Here is a 25717-nt window from a genome sequence, read left to right as displayed (position 1 = left end):
ACAAGGTTGAAAGGTGACCCAAGGAAAGAATTAATTTTTTTGTGGCTGAAAACATTATCTAGGAATCTAGAAGTAGTTTTAAGAGAAAAGTGTTTATATTTTTGGAATAAAGTTTTTCCCATACCCTCTCTAGCAAATAAGCAACATCGGTTAATTTTAAGATTCATATGGAAAAAGGAAAGACGAGAAATTTATTTTGTAATATAGAATTTTAGTGTTCGGGGCGAACACTTGTTGGAAGGGGGAGATGTCACGAATAACATAAGTTGCACCATGTTCCGGTACCTAGTCTGGCCCCGGTCTCCCCCAGTGCACTGCCGAATCAGCGAGACCGGCAAATTGGGGTCATGAGACGAGTATTTAATCGGCGTCTCAAGCCATCGACGACCACCGAACTCTGGGGTCATCCCCAGAGGGAGGTCACGAGCGACAGTCCGAACTTCCTAGTGCCCGGACGGCTCGTTACCCTGTTGCAGTACCTAAAGTAAGTCCTTTGGGCGTGTCGGACATAGGGGCACCCTGCTCGTATCGAGCGGGTACCGCTTGGCGGCACTTCAGAAGGCCTTACGCCCATACCCCCACACCCACGCATCTACACACCCCCTCTTGGACAGTGTTCAATACTAAGAGTTATGCAGCGCCGAATAAAGAAGTCATGCTTGTACTACGTTTGTTGTTTCTGTTCCTGCGCTACCCCCTAAACGTGACAATACTAGTTAATAATATGATAGCAAGCCAACTGTAATCAGTAATTCAACATTGTTGTGATTTGGTGTTTTTCAAAATCCAATATTAAATTATTTTATTAAATTTCGTCCTATTATTAGCAAATATTTAAACATTTTTTATTCACTAGATGTTTAAAAAAAAAATTAAGTTACTCTGAATGAAATTCGCTTATTTACAGTTGTAAACAAAATCATCAATGTAACATCTACATGTGCAGTACAAATTTAATAAAACTGTAATTTTAGTTTTTTTTTTAATATAATTTAAAATTTTGGCGAAATTTAAGAAAATACTGTATAAAACACGTGACAAACCGGTGTATTAACTCGAAGAACATAAGCCACTTGCTACGCTCGTGGACCTATGTTCTTTTCGTGGATAAAACATGGTTTAAGTCACTTGCTGTATAAATAACTATAAACTTGCACTTCACATTATAAAAAAATGAAGTTTGGAATAAAATCAAGTTCCTAAAATGATGATATTTTTCTTGAAAATATAAATGAGCGGTTTAAGTTACAGATAATGCTAACCAATCTCTTCTTCTGATTAACCTAAATAGTTCAGCATAGCTTGTATAATAATAACATTTTGTGCGGCGGTTTCTTTTCTAGATACATTTTTAACTATGCTTGACTTGCTTTAATGATCGTCCGAATTTTCGTGTTTGACAAGTACTGTCAAATTATGACATTTCATAAAACGTCCCATTAACTCAAAGCAAACTAAGTAAAATTCGTTTTTATTGAATTATTTTGCCATTTATGAAGCAAATCATAACTTATTATATATTACTAAAATCAGAATAAAACGTACTATTTGGTGGGCTAAAAATCGAATATGGAGCCCATAAGAAAGAAAGTTGATGATGTGTGGCAAATTTGAATCCATCATCGAATAGCTGGAGAAAAGTGGCAATGAAAAGATGCTTTTAGTTTTGGGATATCTCTTCAAATAAGGTTAGAAATAAATAAAAACAAAAAATCAAATTTTCAGTTTTTTTCGGATATACTCGGAAAATCTAAATTTTTAAAACGGCATTTGGTTCAGCTTTAAATTGCGCAACTTTGCCCCAATTTAGACTTTTTCGTATATCTTATAGTTTCTGAGATCCCAATGGTGAGGGTCGAATTTGAATTACCCTGTATACAGGTTACAAATTCGTTGAGTCCAAAATAATCATTAATAAAATGGTAAAAAACAAATAGAAATTTTACTTTTTCGGTTTTTGTCGGAAATCTCCGGATGTAATGAAAAGTTTTAGATTTTTTTTAGGTATTCAGCTGAAATCGGTTAAATTATTTTATGTTCTTGTCGTAATATTATTTTCTTTGTTTCAGGTATTCTCCCGGGGAAGCGTGATGCATAAAAAGTGGTACAGGGGAACGCTGGAATTCCTATTTATTTTACTAATAAACTAAAGATTGGGGCGCGGGTTGTGTGTAGTTTTATTTGCTGTTATGTCATATGCAGCATTGTTCTATCCACAATATTTGGCCGCATAATTTTTATTTAATGTCCGACTAAATGGGGATGTATTAAAAGAATTGCCATTCCTTTAAATGTCAATCTACGCATGGCGAACTGAGTAACTGTGCAGAAGTTGACATTGGAATTGAACCAGACCAGCAATCAGTCATTAATATCTATCAAACGTACAATTCATTTTCCAACTGATTAACATCCTACTGCAAAATTAACTTTTTGTGTCTGCCCAGTTCCGATTTATATCGAAGAATCAACCTTATATCACGTGTGTTTTCTAAGAATGAGCCAGAATGTTTATTATTAGAACTTAAAAAAAAACGCGTTTTTAATGTTTGAATCAATAATGTTCAATGTTGTTGTTTGATGTTTATAAGATGTTACATATTTTACGACGGATTTTTTGAAATCTGTGATCGAGATGGTTTCTTGTTCATTTTGTTTGTACAGAGTGATTGATTGAATTTTGACCACCCCCTTAACTTTCTTAATTTTGATTTTAGCAAAAAAACATTGTCAGTACAAAACCAGTAGATATTTAGGTCTACTTTATTTTTAGATAAACAGTTATTATACAGTGTGTCCCAAATTTGAGTAATAAACCAAACTTATGTTTTTTTAAATACGATGACCAACTTTTTATCCGATATTTGAATTCTACGTCAAATTCTAGGCCTAATTGATGTAAAATGTCTGTATCGATATTCAACTGTTTCCGCAGCAGCGTCGTTGGTTGGTTGAATTTTGACCACCCCCTTAACTTCTTTAATTTTGATTTTAGCAAAAAACGTTAAATACAAAACTAGAAGATATTTAGGTCTACTTTATTCTTAGATAAACAGTTATTATACAGGGTGTCCCAAATTTTAGTAACGAACCAAACTTATGTTTTCTTAAACACAATGACCAACTTTTTATCCGATATTTGCATTCTACGTCAAATTTTAGGAATTGATGTAAAATGTCTATCGATATTCAACTGTTTCCGCAGCATCTGTTAATTTAACAATGTTTCCTCGACTATGTGATTAAAGTTTAATTTAGTTACTCAAATTTGGGACAGCCTGTATAATAACTGTTTATATGAGAGTAAAAGTAGACCCAAATATCTATAACTGTTGCTACAACTAGTTTTTTTACTAAAATCAAAAATACGGAAGTTAAGGGGGTGGTTAAAATTCAATCAATCAAGGACTCTGCTGCGAAAACATTTGAATATCGATACAGACATTTTACATCAATTAGGCCTAGAATTTGAGGTAGAATTCAAATATCGGATAAAAAGTTGGTTATCGTATTTAAAAAAACATAAGTTTGGTTTATTACTCAAATTTGGGACACCCTGTATAATAACTGTTTATCTAAAAATAAAGTAGACCTAAATATCTACTGGTTTTGTATTTAACGTTTTTTGCTAAAATCAAAATTAAGAAAGTTAAGGGGGTGGTCAAAATTCAGTCAATCACCCTGTACAACATATCCCTTAGAGGCATGAACAAAAATTGCTCTTTTTGACCCATGTTGCACGTAAAAATAGTCATAATTTTCTTAATTAAATACGTTTATTGGACAAAATGCAACAAAATATAACTTATTTTTCTTTTTTGAACTTAATCTTACACTTGGTAAAATGGTGGGGGGTGGTACAAATTTAATAGCACTATGCCTGAAAGTTATTCTCACTTTTAACGAAAAACGTATATATTTATTTAATTATCTTACCTTCTGATGGTATTGTTGAAAACATGTTCTCTTTTTGAGTTTGACAAGCACAACGGTACTTTGCATGCTGAACAGGTCCACTATGTTCGTATTTGATTCGCCTTAGTGCTACATAATGCACAGCGTCTTCTGGTGCTTGTTTCTGGCTGATGGGCAGAACTTTCCAATCTAATTTCCGAAGACACGGTTGCTTTATGCTTTTTAATACACAGTGGAGAATTAACCCTAGTAGTTTCTCGGCAACTAGTCCACTGACTACGGCTCTTCTGAAATCTTTATCTGTTGCCGATTTTGTTTGAAAAATATATATGAGTTCACTACACAAATGTCAATAAAATGAAAAAAATACATTTACGACTTCGTCGATCTAATCCAAAGTTGGACTTAAGTTGATCCAATTTATCCACAAAATCCATATTCATGTTATAGTCCAATAAAATACGGAGACAATATATCTTCGACTTGCCCATTTCTCGATTTTCGATTCGAAGTCGAAGTCGAGAAAATATGAGGATCGTGGTAGTTAGATAATAAATGCACGCTTCTTTTGTTTTTCCACTTAAAAATTGACAAACCAATGTCACGCATTTTCTAGTCCGTGTCTCCCCGTTTTAGTTCTTTATCTGCTCTCATCTGTGGAATATTTTTTCTGTTGGAAAGAACTGTACCACATGTCTAGATGGCATCGTTTTTAAGATCCAGTAGTAACCTGTATAAACAGAAATAATTGTCTATAAATAGACAATGATTTTTATCTTCTAAGCCTTTTATTAAGTCTTTGATCACTCTTTCTCCTAGGTTTTTCTCAGTTTTATCTCCTACCTTTCCCGTGTAAATTGCAAACCTGTACAAATAGCCAGATTGATCCGATAAAAAGCAAGACACATTTTCTTCATATTCGTTAAAAAAACCCGACAGACCCTGGGTGGAAGGTGATCTATTTGAATTAAAGCCACTTTCTCCACATATCTTTGCTGGTGAATGTTGTCAAGGGTATAGTAATAAGTACTAAACTCCATTTTTCTAGAATAAATAAGACATGCTGTTTAACAAAGAAAAGTCCTGTGGACTGCAACAAATCTCACATTGGAATTTAGACTATGTAAATACATACCTGGATGACTGATACACTATATCCTTAATATAATTAAGTAAAAACTCTAATCAGGATTAAAAACTCAACTAAAATAGCAAATCAACTTAGAAAAACCACAAGATCGCTTTACATTCACAATGTTCACATGCAAACTAAATGGCGTTTTAGGTTATGTTTTTCTTCCAGGGTGGAAAAATTGACATTTCTGACGTCACGTGCACCTCATCAATTGTCATTGTAATCTTACCTGGGCTAGCAGGCGTTGTGTGCATTATGACCATTGAAAAATATACATTTACTTGAATTCAGTGTTCACCAATTATTAGACTATTGTAATAAAAATACAATTATTTTAGCTGCATGTTAATTTTTTTGACACAACCAAACAAAAGCCAAGTGACAAGTTGGCATTTGACATCATAACAGATCCAAGTTGGCCTATCAGCGGAACTTGTTTTCTCAATGCGATACGCCGGGTGACGTCACAGTGGATGCTCGAGTGCACAATATGCACTTTATACCCAAGGGATTACAGGCGTTGTCCGTGGTTTGGTATTACTATTTGATAGTCCATCTTCACAGAGTGGAGACATTACATTCTTCTGAGATGGAATTTATAGGAAGGGGTAAGTTCGACTAAACGAAATATTTAAAAATGTATATTTATTAAGTATTGGATTTATTGTTTTAAAAGAACATTGCAGCAGCACAAAGATGTTTTCTTTACAATTATAGTACTTGATAGCCAGATGTTCAGCCCTATGCCGTAAATCCATTGACTTTAATATCAATATTGAAATAATTTCAATGCAAATTTACCACTATTTCAATTTTTGGTCACATAAGCCGCTTTCGGGTGACTCAATTGGAGCACTCCCGAGTTACTCCATAGTACTTGAGTCTGACTTTTGTATGTTCGGGTTCTCGAAGCGTGACGCTCCCGGAGCACTCTTGGCTTCCTCGTCCCTCACCCCTGACGCACCAACCTTTTACTTGGTGCTTTATGCTTCTAACTGTCACATTTTAAATTAACGTCGTTTTTTATCTTGTTGAAATGTTGAAAATTCTAGGTTAAATTTAAAATAATATAATAAGTTTGTAGTTTTGCTGGCATTTTTTAAAATGGAATTAAGTATCGTGGACCCTGAAAGTAATATAACTTACTCGTTTAAATTAAATGAAGATTATGAAAGGGCTCAGTATGGTAAGTGTTTAAATACTTACAAGTAATATATGAATACTGAGTTGCAAGCAATTTTTTTATTTAAAGATGACGAATTTGCCGCATCACTTTTAAACAATGCAATAGAGGAAAATGCCATAGCTCCTGACACTCAACAAGAATCATGTGAACTTTTCATGGCACCTCTTAATACCACATGTTTTGAAAGCAAATCACAACATATTTGGCAGCATGATGAAACTAAGGCCTTAATTCCATGCAAACTCATTTCTTCTTCTTCTTCTTCTTCTTTCTAGCCTGTCTCTGTCCACTGCTGGATATAGGCCTCTTCCATCATTTTCCATCGGTTCCTGTCTTGGGCCGCCAGGATCCAGTTTCTTCCAGCAATCTTCTGGATGTCGTCACGCCACCTTGCTTGCGGTCTTCCGATGTTTCTCTTTGACTCTCGCGGCCTCCATTCCATGAGTATTTTGGTCCATTTATTGTTGTCTCTAGCTACATGACCTGCCCAGCGCCATTTTAAACTTGTCGCCCGTACTACATTTACATTTAGAAGATTTAAAACATCCGAAAAAACGAAAACATGTATTTGACAATGTTGCTAATGACCTAATTAGCCAAGGCATAAATGTTACAGGGGTACAATGTCAGGTAAAATGGAAGTCACTTATAAGAAGCTACCACTCAGCAAAAGATAATCAAAAGAAGACAGGACGAGGACCCAGTAGATTTAAATTTTTTGAGGAAATGGGTGCAACTTTGGGTAATAAGAGTTCAAATAAGATCAACTTTTTTTTTGTTCTTGTCTAAGAAAAAAAATCTACTTATTGAATGTTGGTTTCAGGCTCAAAACCATCAAACCATTGTATCACTCAATAGAATCTAGTGCGACAGAAGAAAAGTCTGAACAAGAAAATAATGTAGAAGATTCAGGTAACATCATTGATCTACCTAACGTAGAACCTCCAGAAAATGCAGGGAAAGAAAAGGGAAAGAAAAGAAAGATATCCCAGGAAATAATCTATGTGCAAGAGCAAAGACACATAGAAAGAATTAATCTGGAAAGAGAAAAAATGATGCTTGAGAAGGAGAAAATGGTATTGTTGAAGGCCTACCTTGACTCAAAAAATAGTCAGTGATAAGAATAGGTAGTTAATTTTTTTCTTGTAAATAAATATAATTTACGAAAGGAAGGAAATGACAAACAGTCTTCTCCACAATACTTTATTATGACCTTAGATGGTAAGGTCTGCTCAACAAGTTTCGGTCACATAAATGACCATCTTCAGGAGCTACAAGAATAACCTACTTTACATGGTGTACCATAAGTTTAATGTTAAAAAACGAGATGTTAAAAAACGAGAAAACGTACCTTAAATCGATCGATCAATGTGACTACTGTCTTTTTACAAGGGGAGAGACAGAGAGACCCATGTTATAACGAATTAGTGACTATAACATAGTTAAGTAGGTGAACAATGCTGTAAAATTTAACACATGTAACAATTAATTAAAAGGATTATAGGGAAATTTAATAGTTACCTCATTATGGAGAAAAAACTAACTATAGCACATTAAATTAAAACTTAAACTAGACCCATTTAGGGCTGGGTGAGACCCTAGGGGGAAAAAAAGATCTTAAAACTCGTGCACCATCCACTGAAGAGGCGATCAAACAGGAAACAAAATGGAGGTGCAAAAATTTTTAAAAAAATGTCACATTGATAAGCCGTTAATTTGAAGGCAGAGGGGGAACCGTTAAGAGGGGGTTACAATAAAATAAAATCAATAACTTAGCTGACAACAGGTGGATAGTTCTGCAACCCACAAAACAATTGAAGATCAACAATAGAAAGGTTAAAAACCCGCAACCATTCATACCGCAGGTAGTGAAGTTGAAAGTAAACAATGCACCAAACCAGCAAACAGGTGGACAACGTATTAAGCCAGATGGGGGTGGCTAATAGGGGTTCAAACAGGGTGGTAAAACTGGAAGAAGTGCCGACACCGACACACGCCACGGTGAGGGAGGGGAAAGTGAAAGAGGAGGTGTTAGGGTTGTGTAAAAGGGTATGTGATGCATTAAAAGGTTAAGGACCTAAAAAAGGAGGTTGATGTATGGTTAAGCTGATCATTCAGGCAGGTGCACCCACCATCACCAGAAGCCTTGTTAATCTCAAGCACCTCAAGGTGGTTAAGGAGGCTGCCCTTACCACACACATGCAGAATCTTGAAACCCTGTTCGGTGTTGAAGGTATGATTATTCTGACGAAGATGTCGAGAGAAATTAGATTTCATGTAAGAGGTATTTAGGTTAGGGTTGTTGGTGAACTTCAAGTACTCCCGAGTGTGTTCATGAATGCGAGTGGAGAACTTCCTGCCCGTCTGACCAACACAGAGAGCATTACATCCTGGGGTACAACAGGACAGTTGGTAAACGCCTGATTTATGGAGTTGGGGAGTAGGATCTTTGGAGTGGGAAAGAAATTGTCTAGAGGTGTTGGAGACTTTGAAGCAAATATTTATGTTATTTAACCTGAAAATGTTTTTAATCTGAAGTGACAATGGACCCATAAAAGGGATGGAAAAGAATGTTTCGTTCGTTTATATTTTTTTATTTATTCACGAATATATGGTACTTCAATAGAAGAGGTGAGAAAATTCAGGTATCTCGGTTGCTGGGTTACCCAAGACCTGGATCCAGAGACCGAAATTCGAGCTCGATTTGAAAACGCAAGAGCCACGTTCGTGAGAATGAAGACATTTCTAACGAATACCACCCTGTCGCTCGTTGCTCGATACCGTTTCGTGAAGTCATATATTTATTCTGTCCTCTTATATGGCAAGGAATCCTGGACAATGGGAAAGAGGATAATGCAGCAACTGGAAGCATTTGAAATGTGGATCTTCCGCAGACTTTTGAAGATACCATGGACCCGAAGAATAACAAATGAAAATGTTTTAAGAATGATGGGAACAGACAGGGAACTTTTACAACATGTGAAACAGCGCAAAACTGGTTATCTGGGACATGTATACAGAGGAGAAAAATATCAACTTTTGAGACTGCTTATGGAAGGAAAGATAGAAGGCCGAAGAGGACTCGGAAGACGAAAATGCTCATGGCTTAAAAATATAAGGGAGTGGACAGGATTAGACACATGCACCCTATTGAGAGCAGCAAGAAATAGAGAGTTTGTTCAGTAATGAAGAAGGCACTTGAAGAAGAAGAAGAAGAAGTACCTTTTCCCCACTTTAAAACCTCAGAGTAAAGTAAGTAGTAACTTTCTAGCTCAGTTAGAAGTTGAATATATTGCTGTCTTGAGGCTTTCTTAGACATACCTAAAATTGATTTAAAAATTAAGTTTGGTACTTTATCCTAATTTTAAAATAAGTACTTACCGTTGCCGGGAAAAAAACTGAAAAACACCAAAAGCCGTTTGGTAGCCGTACCTTGAAGCTTAAGTAAGTTTACCAATTTGGTCTAAAAAGTTTTTACAAACTAACGAAAAATGATCTTTTTTCGAAAAGATTTTATCTTTTTATGCTCCCTGTATGCATGGTAAATGCTTGTTGTTTTTGATACTGGCACAGCAGGTAGCAGGTAAAATTTGGTGTAGAAAGTAAAACAGGGTGGTCAAAATGCGAATATTAACTTTATATCAAAAATTAAGCACAGAAGAAGTATTTTTTAAAATAAATTGTTCAAAGTGACCTCCGTTTGAAACCAAACAGTACCCCAAACGATCATAAAATGCCCTTTTGACATTATTAATAAATATGTCACTCCACCTGCTAACTGCTGTGACAGTATCAAAAACAACAAGCACCTACCATGCATACAGGGAGCATGGAAAGGTAAAATCTTTTCGAAAAAAGATGATTTCTCGTTAGTTTGTAAACACTTTTTAGACCGAATTGGTAAACTTACTTAGGCTTCAGGGTACTAAACACACACCCGTCAAGTTTTACACTTGTAGTTCCAAAACAACATGGTCTAAAATGAGCTTAAAAATTTAACACGTAAAATCTTATGTTGCGCGTTAAAAAAAACGCACTGTATGTGACCAAAAATGTAAATAGTGGTCAATTTTCATTGAAATTATTTCAATATTGATATTAAGTCAATGGATTTACGGCATAAGGCTGAACATCTGCCTATCAAGTACTATAATTGTAAAGAAAACATCTTTGTGCTGCTGCAATGTTCTTTTAAAACAATAAATCCAATACTTAATAAATATACATTTCTAAATATTTCGTTTAGTCGAACTTACCCCTTCCTATAAATACCATCTCAGAAGAATGTAATGTCTCCACTCTATGAAGATGGACTATCAAATAGTAATACCAAACCACGGACAACGCCTGTAATTCCTTGGGTATTAAGTGCATATTATGCACCCGAGCATCCACTGTGACGTCACCCGGCGTATCGCATTGAGAAAACAAGTTCCGCTGATAGGACAACTTGGATCTGTTGTGATGTCAAATGCCAACTTGTCACTTGGCTTTTGTTTTTGTTTTGTTGTGTCAAAAAAATTAACATGCAGCTAAAATAATTGTATTTTTATTACAATAGTCTAATAATTGGTGAAGATTATACACTGAAGTCAAGTAAATGTATATTTTTCAATGGTCATAATGCACACAACCACCGCCTTCTTAACAAGAAAGCCTAGAATGTCATTTTAATGGCGGCGTTATCGGATTTTTTTTTTGTACACAAACCTATGGAGATGCAGTAGAAAATATGTTTTTTTTTATTTTTTCGTGTAGTTGATTAGAAGTTGTGAGTGAAAAATCAAAGAACTCTTCATTCCTGATCCAGATATGTATAGATATGGCTTTTTATATCGAATAAAGTCCAGCCAAAGCAAGTTTGGTTAGAACCCTTTGTCTTGGAAAGTAGGAACAAACTAATGTAAAAACTGCTCAATCAAAGAAAATTTGGAAATCCTTGAATCTAGGTAAGCAAAACTGGTAAATGGGTTTTATATTATTACCAAGACCTTTCTTTTAAAATGTAAATGTGCCAATAGAACTTCTAAAAGCTGTCCTGTTTCTTCAGAGTAAACCTTTGTTGCTCTCAAAATGCAGGCGGCCTCAAAATGTAACTCACATAAGTCACATACCAATGTATGTAAGAGGCAATAAGTTTACTGAATGAGAAAGCATATTGTACTTACCACTGAGTATTGTGTTGGAGTAAAATCATTCCAGTTCAAAGCTTTCAACCACTGTTGGGTTCGAGCAGGGTCTTATGGAAAGGAAAGGACACTTTTGGGCCTTTCTCCAAATTGCTTTTACAATTTGGCAAACAACAAGTGTGACGGCATATTGTAGAGGCAATAGAATTTAAGTTGAAAAAACCAACAACAAATTATAGAACAATGAAGGAACAATAACAATAGTGATAACACAATAAAATGAACACAAACTACACTTTCACTAGAACAATAAACATATAAACAACAATTACTTTGGCAAATAACCTCAAGTTTTGATTTTAAACCGTAAACATTCGTGTAATTCTCAAAAAACTCAATTTCCACAATACAAACAAATGCAAACTGTCAATTCCATATTTCGGCCATATTGGAATTTTTGGAATGCACCTTCTTGGCTTTCTTGTAGAGAAGGCGGTGACACAACGCCTGCTAGCCCAGGTAAGATTTCAATGACAATTAGGCAATTTCATACCTAACCTATATAATCTTTGCTGATGCATCACTTGTATACATTACTAAAAATTTGTCTAGTCTGACAATTTTTTAAGGGTGGTTCAACTAACAAATTAGGCCTATTTCACAGAAATGTATCCTGTATATGCTGAATACTTCACTACTTTTCCATGTGGATGAGAAAATATAACTTTTATGAAGAAATTGACCTAAGCCAAGAACAAATTACCCACTAAGAAGATTGCAACATATCAATCAAGTTGAAGAGTGAAATTGTGTGCAATGGGATCAACTACTTAGATTAGAACCGTGAATAAAAAAGCAAGGTTTAAGGTCAGTATAGTGATTTTACTTAAATTAACATTCAAATGAAAACTAATCCACACAAATATACAAATCCATCTGTAGACCAGTTCTAGACTACGGACACTTACTTAGAGCAAACGCTACTGACAAAACTAAAAGATATACCCAGACTACGGAACAGATTGCTCTAAGACTAATAACCAAAATAAGACACCCAGAAAACCCACTACACAACCCATCCAACCAACTTCTCTACGAACGTACAAACATGACCAAAATAACAGACAGACTTATACAACTACAAAACAAATGGAAAAATAATCCAAACAACTGGACAATAATAAACCCACTGTGCATAACAAGACAAACTAGACAATCCCGTTACCTCTTTCCCACTGCCACCCTACTAGAGCACTTTAACTAAGATTTTTTTTTTTTTGTAAATAAATTGTAAATAATTAGAAATAAGTTAACATGTATACTAAAACCATAAAAAATCCCACTATAAACATAGGTAGAAAGACCAAGTGGTCGATAGCCTTTTTTCTATTGAAAATAAAGATTATTTATGCCCGATTAACATGCCCTGCAGGTCTCCAATATCACCGTGTGTCAAAAGCATGACCAACTAGAACACCACATAATCCCAACCGTGCAGCATAATAAAAAAATATTTATTCTCAAATAAAACGAAATGGGTTGGATTTAGGTATAGGCAAGTAAATTGAAACTTATAGTAATTTTTAATGCTCAAAATGATTCCATCATAAAAAATGTGGGTTTCTATTTAAAAAACTTGAGATTTTTCATTTTTTTTAGTGGCAAGTTTATGATTTTTTTTTGACGACCCTGTATACAAATGTGTCATTACGCACCCTCAGTTTAATAAAACGATCCTTTATTTACAATAACCCAAAGTTTCATTGCAAAATGAAATACGGTTTTAACATAGTACAAAAATGTGTTGAACGTTGCAACTGTCATTGTTTTGGAAAAACATCAAATATTTCGAAAACGGCTAGAGATAGGCATAGGGCATTCTATACAAAAGTTGGTCAGAATTTTGTGAGGAATCCAAATATGTAATAATATATAGGGTGTTCTATTTAAAATAAGAAAGTTGTGATCTACTTCCGGTATAAACGGAAGTGCAACCATTTTGAAAATATTTTAGTTAGATAGGGCATGTCCACATCAGTATCCTGCCAAATTTTCAAAACTCTCCTATTTATACTTTTTCCAATATCAATTGATGTCTTTCGTCGTGGGACACCCTGTATATGAAAACTAATGCATTTTTCATTATTGTTTTATGTTTAATAATTATCATTGTACACTTTAGTAATCGGCATTGAATGTGATGAAATGGAAGGGACTTAAGCCTAGTTTATAAAGCAAAATTTAATTTTAGTTATGTTATTAATATTAGGACTAAGAATAGAATCAATGCTTATGACCAAAGTAGTTTATAAAAAAATAATTTAAATTTAGTATTAGTTATAACTGAATTCACTTAAAAACCAAAATTTTTTATGTCTAATACTAAAATTAAATCTTTTTGCCTTTTTCGCACCTGCAGTATGGTTAACCTGGCATCGACATGAATATTATCACAAAAGTTATAGTTTTTAGGTACATGATTTTATTAACTTTTTCATTTTTGTTTTGGGTTCCGACTTAAAGAAAAAGGATTGCAGCTACAAGCTACAACTTTTTATGAAATATTTACTATTTATGTACTGGCACTTGTCTGTCTATATGTCATGTAATAACCTCCATAAACTCATCATTTATAATCACCTTCAATTTTTACAGTGAGTACTAATACCTACTAATACTTAAACTAAATTTTAAAGTGGGCTTTACTTTTTGCAAAAACACTTGGAACCTTATTTTTATAGGAGGTTTTGGATTCTACAAACAATCCTTAACATATTTCATGCAACATACTCCATACTGATATTCAATTGTTTTCAAACAAATATCAAATACACTTTTCAAAATTATAGGTCCTACAACTTTTACTTAAAAAAATTGAAAAAAAAAAAAATCAGCTGTTCAAAATGAACTCTATGTACTGTTACAATAACCAAGACGGTTTATTATCATTTTACAATTATTATCATTTTACAATGTCATCAATAATTTTTGGGGATGTTAATCTGATTTATTGGAAAATTATTGGTGTCAAATTATCAATATTTACAGGACAATTGTGGTACAAGTTGCATGGAACAGATTTAGAATTGTTTGCTTCTAGAATCCAAATTATACAATAATAAAGAAGTGTTGCCATTTAAAAGATCAAAATTATTTTAAATACCCAGTTTTTGGGCCCTGTATAATTCCATTTCATATAACACAAGCAGCGGTTAATAAAATTAAAAACATGAGGGGGTTCGAGAATTTTTGTGAAAAGTTAGTCTTTTTAATTTTATTGAACTTAGGCAGCATTCATGTTACAAAAGCACTGTATGTAGTGTTATTTAAATGCATGTTTGAAGGAACAGTAATAATCTAATTCATATACGTGTCAATTCTTCAGATCAAATGATGTCTACGAAATTACTTAGATGATACAACATTTGCTTATCTAGTACCATGATTTTAAAGCAAACATACAGGGTGTTACAAATTCGATGCATTAGCATTGCTATCTCAGAAAGTATAGTTGATAGAACTTTAGTTAAATGGAGGCAAAGTTGCGCATTTTATTGCTAAATAATTTGGTAAAAAAAAAATTCAAAAAAGTTTCATTACATCCGGAGATATCCGACAAAAACCGGAAAAGTCAAATTCCTATTTTATTTTTTTACCACTTTAATCAATGGCACCTTCTGGAGGCACGTTTTCTTCAAGAAAATAGTTTTAGTTTTCAGCTCAAACATTACTTTTTTAGATACCAACGTCAACTTCAAATTTTCAAATACCGACCTAAACTTTTTATTTCATTTTTTAGTAGCCACAGACCTTCTGAAACTAATGATGTGTCACACTTGTCAAAAAATATACCTAGTGTACTCGTATTATGTACTTGGTATTTTAAGATTTTTTAAAAAAATAAGCAATTGAATTTGATATGTTGTCATAATGAGTAGATAGTTTTATATAATTTAATAAATAGGTTCATTGCTCCTTCGAAAAAGAGCGAGAGTTTCTTATGGTACTTTTCAGTTATTTAAAAAAAAAATATGTTTTCTGTTAGTTATTTATTTTTCAGATACTCACATGTTTGAATTCGCGGTTGAGTTTTGATGAATCAGCTTAATCATATCAAACTAAATTATTTACTCATTATGATAACATATGAATTTCAAATGCATATTTGAAAAAAACAAATACCTAAGTACACTAGGTATAATTTTTTGACAAGTGTGGCACATCATTGTCTTCGGTAGGTTGGTAGCTACTAAAAAAACGAAATCGAAAGTCCTGGTCCGTATTTTAAAATATTAAGTGGATGATGGTATCTAAAAAACGAAACGTTGTAGCTAAATACAAACATTATTTTCTTAAATAGCATAAATTAATGCCTCCAGAAGGTGCAGTTGATTTTCCAAAATAATCAATAATAAAGTGGAAAAAAATAAAATAGAAATTTGGTTTTTCTTGGATATCTCTGGATGTAATGAAAATTAAAAAAAAAAATTTTTACCGAATTATTTAGCAGTAAAATGCGCAACTTTGCCTCCATTTATCTAATCTCTATGAATTATACTTTCTGAGATAGCAATGCTAATGCATCTAATTTGTAACACCCTGTATTTGTGCAGCTGCAATGTTTTTTTTAACAATCAAATACTTAAGTTCAATTTTTTTCAGTTCAAATTCTGCTGATTAACCCATCTTCCATCTGTTGTTATGTCAACTAAAGTTCGAATTTGTCACTTTGCTTTTGTTTTTATTATTTATGTTATGTCAAACAGATTCCCATGCAGCTAAAATAGTTATATTTGTAATTTTAATACAATATTTCAATAATAGTTGAAAATTAGACAATAAAATCAAGTAAATGTATATTTTTTGAAGGACATAGAGCCTGCTGGTCTAAGTAAGATTACAATACCAATTTCAAACTTAACCTAGGTATTTAACCCTGCTGATGCATCATTACTACACATTTTTCCCGTCTGGTATTTTTTAAGTTGTTGTGCTCGGAGTAGGGTGTATATGAATATCCTCAATTGCTTATTAACTCCATTTAATCACAACTTAATAACTAATGAATTTGTAACAAAGTATTCAGTCAGTCCTTGTAAAAACGTGCCAATTCGGAATCATTGCCCCGAAATTGAAATCTTTATTTTTCCCGGATGACATCCATCAATTCCCACACAAGTGCGTTCCGTATGAACATAACATCTCTCCTCCCACTTGTAAATTCCTTGTACAAATGAGACGAAACGTAACAACTAAAACTAATCTGGTAGCACAAAACCAATTTAACAATTCCCAAAGAAAAACAATAGCCTATAAATCTAATCTTACGGGAGCCCTAATATTGCGTTTTTTTTTTTTTTTTATTTGCGTTTTTCTCAACTCACCGCTAGTAACCTCAGGTAGACTTGAAGTCGGTTGCACCAATTCTATCTTAGGGCCAATTGGCGAAGCAAAACCTTCATTCTCATGAACAACACGCTTAACAATAGGTTCAGGTGAAGCAGTGGTCTGAGACGTTGAATCATTATTTTCTAAATAATCATGTAATGAAGATGAATTGCTAATAATAGATCGCACACTGTGTCCTTCTTCTCCAATCTCTCTGATTTGTTCCACATGTCGTTTCCAAATTTGTGAATTGTCAAGTTTAACTAGATAGTGTAGTGTGCCTAATCGCTTATGAATCTTTCCAAACATCCATTTATCCTTATGAATATAATCCCGACATTCCCCTCTTTGTCCAAGTTTAAATTCCGGTACTCCATTACTACTTCCTTTTTGTATTCCTGAAGAAACCAATTCCCTCTGTCGAAAAATCAAGTCTAGTTCGTATGTCTCTATTAAACATTAAATATGCAGGAGAAATTCCTGTGACACTGTGCGAAATTTTCCTATAATGTAATAGAAACTTTGACAACCGATTTTGAAGTTCTGGTTCACTGCCTTTGAGTGCTCGTAAGGTCTGCTTAAAAGTTTGAAATTAGCGTTCTGCTAAGTCATTTGTAGCTGGATGGTATGGAGCACTTAACTTGGGTATAATTCCATTTTCTTGCAAACATTTTTTAAATTTGTAACACAAATGTTTGAGCATTGTCAGACACTAATACTCGGGGTAATCCAAAAGAAGTAAATATTTTCCTCAGTAAAGTAATGGTATTTCTAGCTGTCCTATCTTTAACTATGTGAATTTCTGGCCAGTGTATATGCATCTACTAAAATGAAGTAGTACATATTCATAAAAGGGCCTGCAAAATCCACATGAACTCGGCTCATTGGTGATGTAGGTGTTTCCCATGGATGATTGGGTACTTTTGAAGGGTTATTTTTCATTTTATTACATTGACTGCAGTTTTTGCATGTGTTTTCAATGTTCTTTGAAATTCCTGGCCACCAACAATAACTTCGAGCTAATTGCTTCATTTTCCACATTCCAAAATGAACTGCATGAAGTTTCTCCAAAATTGTATGTCTCAATGAACCCGGAATTACAATCATGTGCTGTCTAAAAATACAGTTGTTTTGCAACGGAAATTCTGATAAAGGTACATTAAATCTGTATTCAGATTTCACTTCTTTTCCCCTTTTCAAATTTTCCAATAAAACTTTGAGTGAATTATCTTTGGCTGTTTCTTGTTCTGTCACTTAATGTAATTGGTAAGGTTTCTATTTGACAAATTTCAAACTGATCTAATGAATCAACCACAAAATCACTTGTGCTCTTAATTGGCAATCTTGACATTTCATCAGCATTTGAATGATTTTTTGTGTTTTTGTATTTAATGGTATATGAAAAACTTTGTAGAAATAAAGCATAATGTTGCATTCTTGTAGTAGTTAACTTTGAAAGTGACTTTTCAGTTGATAATATTTGCACCAGGGGTTGATTATCGACCAGTAGGGTGAATAGTCTACCATACAGATAATAGTAAAACTTCTTAATTCCAAAAATTATTGCATATGCTTCTTTATCAATTTGAGCATATTTTTGCCGCACTTCCGTCAAAGTTTGGGAGGCAAATTGAATTGGACGTTCCAAACCATCTGGGGCCCCAACTGCATAAGGACTGGCATCAGTGGCTAAAATCAAAGGTAATGTTGGATCAAAATGAGCCAAGACTTTATCTGATCCAATTTCCTTTTTGACTGCATCAAAAGCCCTTTGACATGCTTTACTCCAGTTGAAAGGAACAGAATCTTTTAGTAGATTGTAAATTGGATGTAAAATCTCACTCAGATTTTCAAGAAATCTTGAATAGTAATTGACCAAACCAACAAAGGCTCGCACTTGAGTTTTATTAGTAGGAACTGAAGCATTTTGAATGGCTTCAATTTTGGCCTTGGTCTTATGTATTCCATGTTTATCTATAATATATCCACAATACTCAATTTGATCAGCTAAAAATGAGCGTTTGCTGTAATTCACTCGAATATTATAGTTGCTAAATCTTTCTAGAACTTGTTCCAATCTTTGTAAATGAATTTCATCATGAGGACCTGTAATTTTAATGTTGTCAAGAAAAACTGATACTTCTGGAATATCTCCCAAAATGTTCTCAATTGAGCGTTGCCAAATTGCAGGAGCACTAGCAATGCCATACATACATCAATCTAGTACTCCTGTACAAACCTTTAGGGGTACTTAATGTAAGATACTTTCTGTCTTCTAGTCGTAATTCCATTTGAAGATAGGCTTGATGTAAATCTAATTTAGTAGTTATACTTTAGAAAGAAGTGCAAATGGCACTTTCCTTGCTTTGATGTAAAATTTGTTAGCATCAGGTTTTATGTTTAAACTGGCTTGAATCCCTGTAATCTTTCCAATTTCCCCTTCATTAAAAACATGTGTATACTTAGACAACAACATTTCCAATTTTGAATGGATATTTACTTGTATATACTACATATTGATTTAAGTTTTTAACAACATCTCTATATTTAACTTTAACTACCCTGCTACTTCTAAAGCCTGCTCTGAGTAACTACATAGCTGAATGTGTGTGTTTTTTAAAGTTAAGGTTGAAAAATGTTTAGAATATGTACTGAAACTAATAATTGACACTGCAGCACCTGAATCTACTTCAAACCTAAATAACATATTGTTCACAAGTAAAGACACAGTAAATTTACTTCTAAAACCAACATACTCTTTGTTATGTATAGCCAATATTTCCTCAATATCATGAACTTCTTGCTTACCTGTACTATTGCCGTTCTTCATGCATACCTGTGCTACATGCCCTTTCCTATTACATTTTGAACAATTCAAGTTTTTAGCCTTGCATACATTGGCCAAATGCTTATTTGAACCACATCTAAAACATTTAAAATTAGAATTAGAACTACTATTCTCCCGTATGGATGGTTTCTGCTTAAACTTGGAAACATTTCTACTTCCCTGAGCTTGCACAGAATGTACTTGGTTGGAACTAAAACTGTGTAACTGAGCCGCATCCCTTGCTGAGGTTTCCATGCTTACAGCAATCACGGTTGCCCTCTCAATGGTCAGTTTCTTCTGCTCCTATAGCCGACTCCGGATATTTTGAGATGATGATCTTAACTTTTTTTAAGTAATCTCCAAAGTTACAAGTTGTAGCCAGCCTCTGTAAAGCTGTGAGGTAACCCTGGCATGATTCCCCTTCTCTCTGTTTTCTCTGAAGAAACCGAAAATTTTCTGCAATTTCCAAAGGTTCAGGATTGTAGTGTTGTTTCATAATCTTCACTAAATCATCATATGACTTTGTAGATGGTAATTCTGGAGAAATTTTATCACATAGAACATCTTCAGGACCCATGTAGTGTAATAAATAAGCTGCTTTCTTATTTATAGGAACTGTGATCACATTAAATGCACTTTCTAACCTCATTAACCATCGGTCGAACTTCTTTTGAGGATCGTAGGATTCGATTGAAAATACAGTTTGTACTGAGTGTATTGTATCTCGTTGTTCTGTGGCCATTGTAATATGCTAGGTCCAATGTACTTCCACGTTTCTAGTCCCAGCAGTGTAATGGAATTGTAGGTCCGTACTGTATCTTCGTCGCCAAACTGTTGTGCTCGGAGTAGGGTGTGTAATGAATATCCTCAATTGCTTAATAACTCCATTTAATCACAACTTAATAACTAATGAATTTGTAACAAAGTATTCAGTCAGTCCTTGTAAAAACGTGCCAATTCGGAATCATTGCCCCGATATTGAAATCTTTATTTTTCCCGGATGACATCCATCATTCCCACACAAGTGCGTTAATTAAATTAGGCCTATCTTACAGATCTGTATCTGGTATATGCTGAATACTTCACTACTTTTTCATGTGTTTGAGAAAGCATAACTTTTATAAAGAAAATGACTTAAACAAGGCTCAAATTACCCACCAAGAAGTACTACATTAGAACAGTGCATAAAAGAGCAAGTTTTAATGTTAGTTAACTATTTTTACTGAAATTGACATTAAAATGAAAAGCATTGCAGTTTTACGTTAACACAATAATCTTAACAATAATCATCATTATTTACTTTGCTAAATTGCATTATTGAACGTCAAATCTATATGTATTATATTTAGTGTCTCTAATCTAAAAGCATGTTTAAAGTATAGTAATAATGAGGTAGTTTGCAGTGAGTACAAATGATGAACTCAAGACACCGCTTGTATGAGACATCTTCTATCTTATGAGTACTATGATTATAAAGCTAACACCTTTGTGCAGTTGCAGTGTTTTTATAACCAAGTAAATTCTTCTGAATTTTTAGATAATTTGATTATTCAAGCTATTCCCTTTCTATAAATAATATATCAGATAGACAGGAATTAACATTAAGGTTGATTTGATTATTTTAATCAGAGTAAACTATTTGGGAAGCTACAAAAAGTATCTTGTAAAACTGTGACAGTCCAAATTTTCTATGTTTTATAATGTAACATCCTGTATATTATTGAATTTTTGAATTTACTCATTGATTGATTGATCAGGAAGACTTGTTACATCTAGCGTGCACCGTTTTGTGATTTGTGTTTTTTATAAGCTATGTGATAATATATATCAGTTTTAATTTAGGCTGGGCAATTTTTTTTAAAACAAAAATTAGAAATGTTTTCTTTTTGTTTTGACTATACAGGGTGGAGCATAAATTTGTGGCAGATAAAATATGGGTATTTTTCTATATTATTCGTAAACTTTTACTTTATATACAGGGTGTTACAAATTCGATGCATTAGCATTGCTATCTCAGAAACTATTGTGGTAAGAGCTTTAGTTCAATGGAGAAGTTTTATTGCTAAATAATTTGGTAAAAAAAAAATCAAAACATTTTATTACATGCGGAGTAAATTCCAAAATAATCATTAATAAAGTGGTAAAAAACAAATAGAAATTTGACTTTTTTGGTTTTTGTCGGAAATCTCCGGATGTTATAAAAAGTTCATTTAAATTTTTTTTTAGGTATTCAGCTGAAATCGGTTAAAACACGTTGACGTTTTTTATGTTCTTGTCGTAATATTATTTTCTTTGTTTCAGATATTCTCCCGGTGAAGCGAGATGCATAAAAAGTCGTACAGGGGAACGCTGGAATTCTTATTTATTTTACTAATATACTAAAGATTGGGGCGCGGGTTGTGTGTAGTTTTATTTACTATTTCGATTTGCTGTTATGTCATATGCAACATTTTCCTATCCACAATATTTGACCGCATAATTTTTATTTAATGTCCGACTAAATGGGGATGTATTACAAGAATTATCATTCCTTTAAATGTCAATCTACGCATGGCGAACTGAGTAACTGTGCAGAAGTTGACATTGGAATTGAGCCACACCAGCAATCAGTCATTAATATCTATCAAACGTACAATTTATTTTCCTGACTGATCAAAATCCTACAGCAAAATTAACTTTTTGTGTCTGCTCAGCTTCGATTTGCATCGAAGAATCAACCTTTTATCAGGTGGGTTTTTTAAGAACGAGCCAGAATGTTTATTATTAGAACTTCAAAAAAACCGCGTCTTTTAATGTGTATACAATCTTAGAACGCGCTTGAAACACTTTTTTACACTCAAAAGTTTACACATTGTTTTATTTTGTACCTTCCTTGCTATTAATCTCTGTGAGTAAAACTTCTTTTTTTTGCTACTACGCCTTTTTATAAAATTTCAGTTTGAAGTTTATTAGATGTCAAATATTGTATGACGGATTTTTTGAAATCTGTGATCGAGATGGTTTCTTGTTCATTTTGTTTGTACAACATATACAGGGTGTCCCACGACGAAAGACATCGATTGATATTGGAAGAAGTATAAATAGGAGAGTTTTGAAAATTTTGCAGGATTCTGATGTGGGCATGCCCAATCCAACTAAAATATTTTCAAGATGGTTGCACTTCCGTTTATACCGGAAGTCGATCACAACTTTCTTATTTTAAATAGAACACCCTATATATTAATACATATTTGGATTCCTCACAAAATTCTGACCAATTTTTGTATAGAATGCCCTATGCCTATCTCTAGCCGTTTTCGAAATATTTGATGTTTTTCCAAAAAAGTGACAGTTGCAACGTTCAACACATTTTTGTACTATGTTAAAACCGTATTTCATTTTGAAATGAAACTTTGGGTTATTGTAAATAAAGGATCGTTTTATTAAACTGAGGGTGCGTAATGACTCATTTGTATACAGGGTCGTCAAAAAAAATCATAAACTTGCCACTAAAAAAAATGAAAAATCTCAAGTTTTTTAAATAGAAACCCACATTTTTTATGACGGAATCATTTTGAGCATTAAAAATTACTATAAGTTTCAATTTACTTGCCTATACCTAAATCCAACCCATTTCGTTTTATTTGAGAATAAACATTTTTTTATTATGTGGTGTTCTAGTTGGTCATGCTTTTGACACACGGTGATATTGGAGACCTGCAGTGCATGTTAATAACACTAGTTTTGAGTGTTTTGACAACTGCAAATTGCCGTAGCGGTTACGTTATTCCAACCAAGATTACTTAAATCTGTTTATTATTTACGGAGAATGTGATAAAGTTGTGAGTAGAACATGTGAGGTATTTGCCGCTCGTTATCCAGAAAAACCAAAGCCATCACCAAAAGCTGTCAAGCAAATAATTGAAAATTTTAAGAATACGGGACAAAACCAATCATGTGTGTCAAAAGCATGACCAACTAGAGTACCAGCTAATCCCAACCGTGCAGCCTAATAAAAAAATGTTTATTCTCAAATAAAACGAAATGGGTTGGATTTAGGTATAGGCAAGTAAATTGAAACTTATAGTAATTTTTAATGCTCAAAATGATTCCGTCATAAAAAATGTGGGTTTCTATTTAAAAAACTTGAGATTTTTCATTTTTTTTAGTTGCAAGTTTATGATTTTTTTGACGACCCTGTATACAAATGAGTCATTACGCACCCTCAGTTTAATAAAACGATCCTTTATTTACAATAACCCAAAGTTTCATTGCAAAATGAAATACGGTTTTAACATAGTACAAAAATATGTGCAGTGTTGCAACTGTCACTTTTTTGGAAAAACATCAAATATTTCGAAAACGGCTAGAGATAGGCATAGGGCATTCTAGACAAAAGTTGGTCAGAATTTTGTGAGGAATCCAAATATGTAATAATATATAGGGTGTTCAATTTAAAATAAGAAAGTTGTGATCAACTTCCGGTATAAACGGAGTGCAACCATCTTGAAAATATTTTAGTTGGATTGGGCATGCCCATATCAGTATCCTGCCAAATTTTCAAAACTCTCCCATTTATACTTTTTCCAACATCAATCGATGTCTTTCGTCGTGGGACACCCTGTATATAATATTTATCTCACAGTACAAGGTACAGTAAAAAGGGCTATCGGCCGCGTGGCCTTTCTGCCCATGGTACATGCGAGAGAAAAAAATAAATAAATTCTGGTACTGAACTAACTTAAAAATAATGTACTAATGTATGTATACATACTAATGTATAATAAACCGCTTACGCAGTTTCTTGATTAGTTCTTCTCTGTTATTGTTCTCTCTCTTGTTTAGTTGGTGTTTGTATTTGTTTATTATGTGGTCGTGCGTTGTAATAGGTGTATGAACTCGGCTGTGTGCCGTAACTGAATTGGACACTTCAGCTGTCCTCTTATTAAGACATTTCACCTTCACGTTCGGAATACCTTCAATGGGAGCAGTGGGTCGTTTGGGACACTTCATGCTCCAGGCAGCATGATCGTCCGAGTTGCAGGTTGCACACTTGACTGGTAGAGGAGAAGTGCACGCACTCGTTGAATGAGTGCCCTGGCATCCGTTGCACTTCAAAGGCTTCCTGCAATCCTCCGAACGGTGGTCGTAAGCGTTACATTTGCTCCATGGAGCAGGAATAAGTGGTGGCGGTTTGCTTTCTATTATCCTGAAGATGCGCCCCAGAAAGTGCACAAACCTGTTTGCCATCAGACGCTCGTATGTTGAATGGTCTCCAGTTATCAGTCGTATTATAAGCGTGGGCGCCCTTCTTTGTCTCGATATGATTCTTTTACAGAATCTTATTTGAGGGTAAATACTCTTCAGGTGGTCAGAAAACATCTCGTCGGTAATGTCAATCATGCCACGTTGTTTGAGAACCTCAAGAGATTTGGTTGTTGTTTCCTCATCGTTGGTTTTAATAAGGAAATTCGACTCTTGTTTTATGATAATGTCCTTGTTAGATTGGTTGATTTCTTCCCATTTGACGGCAAGTTGCACTCTCGTTAAAGTTGGTGGTGAGGTGACGTAAAACGTCAATTTAAATGTTGGGTTCCTAAATTGGTGGTTGGTCGTTAACAATTGATGAAGGAGAGGGTGAAGTTTGAGTGGAGGTTTTTTCCCTGTTGGTTGTAGCTCGTGTTGCAGGTTTTTCTAAAGCCGGTCTTTTAAGGTCCTGAGTAGGGGTTGTAGGGTTTGACGATGAGGGGGTAGAGTTTGGTTTCCTCCCCCTTTTTTTAGTTTTCGGCTTTGTAAAGCCAGGAGAACAAATCCGACTCGGACTGCGAACTCCCAGGGTACATGCTATTTTTGCACGTGCCGTGTTCAAATAGTTAGAATTCCTTTCTATAGCTAAGCCGATGTCAGTAAAAAAAATTGTTTTGATTCGCTCGCACTAGCACGTCCGTTCCCTATCAAGGCCAGCAATTTGCTATAATCGATAACTATGCGCCAGTTTCTTTTACCAGATGCGTCCATTTTCTTTGGTACTACCCAAATGGGGCTAGTCCATGGTGAATTTGAATGTTGTATTATTCCATCATTTAACATTTTAGTTATATGAGAACGGACTTCCTGCTGATGTACGGCGGGATAACGATAAGTTTTTGTAAAAGTTG

The 25717-nt window shown here is 34.1% G+C and overlaps 4 long non-coding RNA genes across 5 annotated transcripts in view; 2 read left to right on the top strand and 2 right to left on the bottom strand.

Moving 5' to 3' along the window:
• The window catches only part of LOC145738258 (uncharacterized), a 254982-nt gene extending 251162 nt beyond the window's left edge, over positions 1-3820 (top strand). For both annotated transcript variants that reach the window (XR_014180664.1, XR_014180665.1), the window contains exon 3: positions 2070-3820. This is a non-coding gene — a long non-coding RNA (uncharacterized LOC145738258). The remainder of the gene's footprint in view (positions 1-2069) is intronic.
• On the bottom strand, positions 3683-4203 carry LOC145738265 (uncharacterized). The gene is made up of 2 exons (XR_014180673.1): positions 3937-4203; positions 3683-3880 (listed from the first exon to the last, which is right to left on the bottom strand). It is a non-coding gene; the product is annotated as an uncharacterized LOC145738265 (long non-coding RNA).
• Positions 4204-7425: 3222 nt separating this feature from the next.
• On the bottom strand, positions 7426-8259 carry LOC145738190 (uncharacterized). Its single transcript, XR_014180631.1, has 2 exons — positions 7758-8259; positions 7426-7696 (listed from the first exon to the last, which is right to left on the bottom strand). It is a non-coding gene; the product is annotated as an uncharacterized LOC145738190 (long non-coding RNA).
• A 3605-nt stretch (positions 8260-11864) lies between these two features.
• LOC145738262 (uncharacterized) lies at positions 11865-24851 on the top strand. The gene is made up of 3 exons (XR_014180670.1): positions 11865-11884; positions 12030-12232; positions 21882-24851. It is a non-coding gene; the product is annotated as an uncharacterized LOC145738262 (long non-coding RNA).
• Positions 24852-25717: the final 866 nt, after the last annotated feature.

The sequence above is a fragment of the Ips typographus genome, linkage group LG15 (assembly GCF_016097725.1).
Source record: "Ips typographus isolate SLU linkage group LG15, UJ_Ityp_2.0, whole genome shotgun sequence".
In the NCBI taxonomy this organism is placed as follows: domain Eukaryota; kingdom Metazoa; phylum Arthropoda; class Insecta; order Coleoptera; family Curculionidae; genus Ips; species Ips typographus.
Note: the sequence above shows the minus strand (reverse complement) of the source record. Positions and strands in the feature narration are given on the sequence as shown.